The following is a 7747-nucleotide window of genomic DNA, read 5'->3' on the forward strand; positions in this document are numbered from 1 at the left end:
GTACATCCACATGCTGAATCAGAAAATTGTCTTGTACGCACTTAAGAAATTCCTCTCCATCTAAACCTTTAACACTATGGCAGTCCCAGTCGATGTTTGGAAAGTTAAAATCCCCTACCATAACTACCCTATTATTCTTACAGATAACTGAGATCTCCTTACAAGTTTATTTCTCAACTTCCCTCTGACTATTAGGGGGTCTATAATACAATCCCAATAAGGTGATCATCCCTTTATTTTTTCTCAGTTCCACCCAAATAACTTCCCTGCATGTATTTCCGGGTATATCCTCCCTCAGCACAGCTGTAATGCTATCCCTTATCAAAAATGCCACTCCCCCTCCTCTCTTGCCTCCCTTTCTATCCTTCCTGTAGCATTTGTAACAGTCCTGCCCATCCCTGAGCCATGTTTCTGTAATTGCTATGATATCCCAGTCCCATGTTCCTAACCATGCCCTGAGTTCATCTGCCTTCCCTGTTAGGCCCCTTGCATTGAAATAAATGCAGCTTAATTTATTAGTCCTACCTTGTCCCTGCCTGCCCTGACTGTTTGACTCACTTCTGTTCTCAACTGTACCAGTCTCAGATTGAAACTCACTAGAGATCTTTCTCAGTCTGTACAGTTTTGGATTACTTGTTACTTTGGTTAGACCCTTGGCATGTGAATCTTATACATATCATGTTATTCCAGTCATTTGGTTTGTCTCCAGCACCACCTTATTTTTATTTTTTTGTAATTACCTCTTTGCCTCAATTAATCAGATTATAGGCGATCCCTTCGCTAGTTATTCAGCAGATCATACTTTACTCACACCATCTGACACTCTTGATCACCTGCAGAGACTTATAAGAGAGGAACCTCGATTATCCAAACAACGTGGGTGGGGAGTATTTTGTTCGGATAATCGTACGTTTGGATAATCGAATGCCAGATAACACGGTTTAGATAAAGCATTGGGACCTTGCGACCTTGTTCAGATGATCCGAAATTCAGCTAATCGAATGCTGGATAATCGAGGTATTTGGCCTGTCGACACTCCACTCACACCATTTCTATGATCTTTGATCTCTCTGATTAAAAATTCTGTGTCTGAGTGCTTCTCACTCACCACCTGACGAAGGAGCAGCACTCCGAAAGCTTGTGATTTCAATTAAACCTATTGAACTATAACCTAGTGTCATCTGACTTCTGATCTATGTTACGATCAAAGATGAGAATATAGGAACAGGAGCTGATCATTCATACTGCCATTCAGATTGATCATCGCTGTTCTGTACCTCAACTCCATTTGGTTGTATAAACGTATGATACATAGTCAATTAAATTATGAGTATCTTCACCTGATGGAGGAACAGCACTGCAAAAGCTTGTGATTTGAAATAAATCTGTTGAAGTATAACCTAGCATCATGCAACTTCTGACTTTGTCCACTCCAGTCCAACCCTGGCATCTTTACATCATGAATGAAGTATGATGTAACACAATACAGGATGCCTGGAAAGGGTAATTAGAAATCAAGTCAAGATAGATGATCCACTGATGCATAAGCTTTATCATCTTTTTAATGAATGGAAGTCAAATTATACTGAATGTACCAACTGAATCCATAACTCTCTATGGTATTGTCATCAATGGAATAAAGCAGTTTAAGAATTTACATTTTCTTGTTTTTTTAAATTTAATTATCTGCTGTTGGACAGATTTAAGAAATATGTATGCAAAAACACATGACTACCTAGTTCAAATAATTAAGTACACCAAGTAACATGGTTATACACCCGAGTTATCCGAATCTGCAAATAGAACATAGAACAGTACAGGCCCTTCGGCCCTCAATGTTGAGTCAGCCTTCTATCCTACTCTAAGATCAGACCAACATACATATCTTTCATTGCACTAATTTCCATGTGTCTATTCAAGAGTCACTTAAATGTCCCTAATGTATCTGACTCTACTACCACTGCTGGCAGTGCATTCCATGAACCCACCACTCTCTGAGTAATGAACCTACCTCTGACATTTCCCCTAAACCTTCCTCCAATTACCTTAAAATTATGCCCCCTCATGATCGACATTTCTGCCATGGGAAAAAGTCTCTGGCTATCCACTCCAACCATGCCTCTCAACATCTTGTACACCTCTACCATGTAACCTCTCATCCTTCTTCGCTCCAGTGAGAAAACCCAGCTCCCTCAACCTTTCTTCATAAGACATGCCCTCCAGTCCAGGCAGCATCTTGGTAAATATCCTCTATCCTCTCTAAAGCTTCCACATCATTCCTCTAATGAGGCGACCAGAACAGAACTCAATATTCCAAGTGTGGTCTAACCAGGACTCTATAGAGCTGCAGCATAACCTCACAGCTCTTAAACTCAATCCCCCTGCTAATAAAAGATGTGAGGCAGTCCTGTAAAATACTTATGTGAGCCACTCTTGCCTCAGGCCCTTGTTTGCACCAGATGTGTTTTAGTCTCCATTAAATCAATTTAAAGATATCCGTTTTAAAGGAAATTAATTTCAATCAGTTCTAATCATTATGTTCAGGTTATTAGTCAACAATGGTTACCTGTCATATACACAGGAAATCATATTCATGAAAGAAGATTTTGTGGACACTACCTTTGATTTCTCATGTGCTACTCCTTCCAGCCACAGGCATGGCCCTTTGTACCTCTACACCATCCTATGTCCTTCTAACCATGACCCTGGCTTTATAAAGCCTCCATGCTCCCTGCTTACCACCTTTTTCCCCTTCCCCTGTCAAACCAACTCATCTAGTAGCAATAGGTAAATCTCAAGGGCTACAGTTATGTGCCTATTCATGACATTGCTATTTGGAAATAAAAACTATTATTTTTAAAAAAGTATACTGAAGTTCCTTCGACTAATCCTTGATGAAAACAGGATTGGCATAATGGGTTATACAGCACCTTCGGCCCATCCAGTCGATTCTGACCATAATCTCAAACTAAACCAGTCCAATCTGCCTGTGTTTGGCCCAAATCCTTCCTATTCATGTACCTATCTAAATATCTTTTAAACATTCCATACATAAACCACTCTCTGTGTAAAAACTTTTGCCTCTCCCTCATGTACCTATCTAAATGTCTTTTAAACATTGTAACTGTACCCACATCCATTATGTCCTCCGGAAGTTCATTCCATACATAAACCACTCTCTGTGTAAAAACTTTTGCCTCTCCCTCATGTCTTTTTAAAATCTTTTGCCTCTCATCTTAAAAATATCGCCCCTAATCTTGAAATCCCTCACCCTAGGGAAAAGACACCTGCTATTCACCTTATCTATGCCCCCCCTGATTTTATAAACCCCTACAAGGTAACCCCTCAACCTCCTACACTCCAGTGAAAAAAGTCCCAGGCGAAAGTGGGGACTGCAGATGCTGCAGATTAGAGACAAGAGTGTAGTGCTTGAAAAGCACAGCAGGTCAGGCAGCATCCGAGGAGCAGGAAAATCAATGTTTTGGGCAAAAGCCCTTCCACCTATCCAGCCTATTTTTATAAAGTCAAACCATCTATTCCTGGCAACACCCTGGTGAATCACTTCTGAATCACTTCTATACTTTTTTAAAAATAATAGTTTTTATTTCCAAATAGCAATGTCATGAATAGGCACATAACTGTAGCCCTTGAGATTTACCAGCTTAATAATATCCTGCCTATAACAGGGCGACCAGAACTACACACAGTATTCCTGAAGAGGACCCACAAATGACCTGTACATGACGTCCCAACTCTTATACTCAAAGGTCTGAGCAATGAAGGCAAGCATGCTAAATGCCTTCTTAACCACCCTGTCTATATGTGATGCAAATTTCAAGGAATTATATACCTGAAATTGTTGACAATTCTGACAGTTCTTTTGGCAGTTTTAGTTCTACAACATCTTGTCAATAATTTGTCAGCTTTGACAGTTCAAATGGGTTTACACACTTTTTAGCTAGACTTTGGTTCACTTATTACAACCCTGAGGTTATCTGATACAGCCATATGAGCAGGGCAGCTGACCCCCTACCAACCCAAATTGTCCTCATACTGCATCCACAGGGGTACCATACCACAACCAAAGAGATAGCTGTTTTCTGACTGGCCCAGAATAAATTCACTAAAACAAACCTGGTCAGTTCTGCCACATCCAACTTTTGGACAGCAGAGAAACCAAAATGGGATCTAAATTGAGACAGTTGATCATTTGAAAGGGCACAGCAAGTTCTTCAGTACTATTGATGGAACATTGTCAGAGCTTATAGCCTTTGGCAGTACCCAGTGCCTCCAACTGTGTCTTCGTATCCTGTGGTGTAAATCAAATTGGCTAATTGCCATCTAAGGTGCTGGAGACCTCTGGAGGAAGACTAATGGAAAGTTAACATTTATTCCAAGCGGAATGGTGTTCAGCAGTAGTGAAGTCTTGCTTCGATTGTATAGGAGCTCTAAAATATTGTGAAAACAGCTTTGGAATGGAGTTAATGTAACCCCACCATTTAAAAAAAAGAGTTCAACAGAAATCAGGCTGGTTAGCCTAACATTGGTATTAGGTAAAATGCTAGAATCCATTATAAAATATTTAATAGCAGAACACAGTGGTTAGCACTGCTGCCTCGCAGCGCCAGAGACCCGGGTTCAATTCCCGACTCAGGCGACTGACTGTGTGGAGTTTGCACGTTCTCCCCGTGTCTGCGTGGGTTTACTCCGGGTGCTCAGGTTTCCTCCCACAGTCCAAAGATGTGCAGGTTAGGTGAATTGGCCATACTAAATTGCCCGAAGTGTTAGGTAAGGGGTAAATGTAGGGGTATGGGTGGGTTTCGCTTCGGCGGGTCGGTGTGGACTTGTTGGGCCGAAGGGCCTGTTTCCACACTGTAATCTAATCTAAAAAAAAAACACTTGGAAAACAGCGATAGGATCGGACAGTAAACTAGAGTTTACAAAAGGTAAGTCACACATGGCAAATCTACTGGAGATTTTCAGGCATGTAACTAGGGCAGTTGATAAGGGGGTGCCAGAGGATGTGATTTACTTGGACTTTCAGAAAGCTTTCGATAGATCCCACAAAAGAGATTAGAATATAAAGCTGAAGCATGTGGAATTGGGATAGTGTACTGACAAGGATAGAGAAATAGCTGGCAGATAGGAAATAAAGAGAAGGAATAGGCAAGTCTTGTCAGGCCATAAGACCATTAGATATCTAGGTCGTTCTGCTATAATACGCGTGTCGTCAGCACGATTTGGTTATAGCGCGATCGACAAATTATGGATATTGTTCGGATAATGCGAACCTTCAACTGAACAAATACAGTGATTTTCTATTAGTGATCTTCCACAGTGTGATTTTCTATAGCGTGAGGTTGCAGAGGAACGCACTATCGCATCACAGCAGAATTAACTGTAGGTACAGAATTAAGCCAATTGGCCCTTTGAGTCTGCTCCGCCATTTGATCATTGCTGATATATTTTTCAATCCCACTCTCTTGTTCTAGCAATGACCCTTACTAATTCCCTTACTAATTAAGAACCTATCTAACTCTGTTGTAAACACACTAAATGATGATTTACCCTCTGCAGCAATGAGTTCCACAGATTAACCAGGCAGTGACTGATGGGGAAATGGAGTGATTAGCGCATGGATCCCAGCTATTCATAATATATATTAATGATTTAAAAATGGGAACTAAACATAATGTGTCCACATCTGCAGTCCGTAGCTGTCTGGGAGGGTGAGCTGTGGGAAGGATGCAGACATTTTTCTGTGCGGCTTGACTAAGCTAGGTGAGTGTGCAAACATATAGTAGATGAAGTACAACATGGAGAAATGTGAGGTTATCTACTTTGGTAGCAAAAACAGGAAGGCAAACTATTTTCTTTATGGCAGAAGAATGGTAAACGGGGGATGCAATGAGACCTGGGTGCTTTTGTCTACCAGTCACTGAAAGTAGAATGCCTACAGTTTGGAAGTAGGCCATTCAGCCCATCAAGTCCACACTGACCTTCCAAACAGCATTCCACCCAGACCTACCTCTCTACTCTGTCTGTGTAAAGCTGCATTTCCCATGGCTAATCCACTTAACTTGTACATCCTCTGGGTACTGTTGGGTAATTTAGTGCAGCGAATCCACATAACCTGCACATCTTTGGACTGTGGGAGGAAACCAGAGCAAATCAAAGCAGACAGTTGCCCAAAGGCAGAATCGAACCTGGGGCTCTGGAGCTGGGAGGAAGCAGCACTAACCACTGAGCCACCATAAGCATGCAGGTGCAGCAGGCAGTGAAGAAGATGAAAGGAATGTTGGCTTCACCGTGAGAAGATTTGAGTAGAGAAGCAGGGATGGTTTGCTACAATTCTACAGGGCCTTGGTAAGACCACAACTGGGATATTGTGTGTACCTTTTGTCGCTGAGGAAGGCATTAGTTAGTTCAGGCAGAGTAGCTGGTTTGCAACACAGAGTAATGTGTTATGTCTTTCCAATGAGAGACCAGCCTTATTGTCCTCTGAGGCTACGGCCTTTATTATCTGAGCAAGGATGTTCTGACTGTGGAGGGAGTGCAATGCAGCTTTTCCAGACAGATTCCTGGGATGGCAGGTCTGACGCATAAACAGAAGTTGGAGTGGTTAGGACTACATTAGAAGAATAAGTGAGGGGGAGGGCTCATAGAAACCTATAAAATTGTAGTTGGACTAGACAGGGTGAATGCAAGAAAGATGTTCCTGATGATCAGGGAGACCAAAACTAGGCATCACAGTCTAAGGATACAGGGTGGGTCATTTAGAAATGAGATGAGGAGAAATAGCTTCACCCAGAGAATGGTGAGCCTGTAGAATTCTCTGCCACAGAAAGTGGTTGAGGCCAAAACATTGAATGTTTTCAAGGAGTTAGATATAGCTCTTAAGGCCAAAGTGATCAAAAGCTGCGGGGAAAATGTGGGAACAGGGGACTGAGCTTGTTGATCAGCCATGATCATATTGACTGGCTGAGCAGGTACGAAGGGCTGAATGGTCTACTCCTGCTTCGATTTTCTTCAAGGGATCAACAGGATACATACGGATAAGATGCTCCCCCAAATGGAGGATCCAGAACCAGGAACACGATTTAAAAATAAGAGGAATGTAACTTCAATCAGATATGAGGAGAATTTTCTTTACTATGAGGAACCTTTGAAATACTCTCTTACAGAGGGCTGTGAAAACTCAACCTTTGTGTATGCTTTAGGTAGATATGACAGATTTCTAATTACTAACGACTTACAGGATTATGGGGTTGCATGGGTAAGAGCAATTGAGTTGAAGGAATAATCCTTGGCACTACTTTGTGGGCCGAAGGGCCTGTTCTGTGCTGTACTTTTCTATGTTCTATGTTGTTCAATTAGCCATGATTATGTTAAATAGTGAGGCAGACTCCATGACAGAATGGCCTACTCCTGTTCATAGAGTCATAGGGTCCTATCGCACAGAGACAGGCCCTTCAGCCCAAACTGGCCCTAGCCGACCCAAATGTCCAGCCACACCAGCCCCATTTGCTGCACTTGACCCATGTCCTTCTAAGGAGAAAGTGAGGACTGCAGATGCTGGAGATCAGAGCTGAAAATGTGTTGCTGGTTAGGCAGGTTAGGCAGCATCCAAGGAGCAGGAGAATCGACGTTTCGGGCATAAGCCCTTCTTCAGGAATGAGGAAAGTGTGTCCAGCAGGCTAAGATAAAAGGTAGGGGGGAGGGGCTTGGGGGAGGGGCATTGGAAATG

This window comes from Chiloscyllium plagiosum, chromosome 21 (assembly GCF_004010195.1).
Source record: "Chiloscyllium plagiosum isolate BGI_BamShark_2017 chromosome 21, ASM401019v2, whole genome shotgun sequence".
NCBI classification, from domain to species: domain Eukaryota; kingdom Metazoa; phylum Chordata; class Chondrichthyes; order Orectolobiformes; family Hemiscylliidae; genus Chiloscyllium; species Chiloscyllium plagiosum.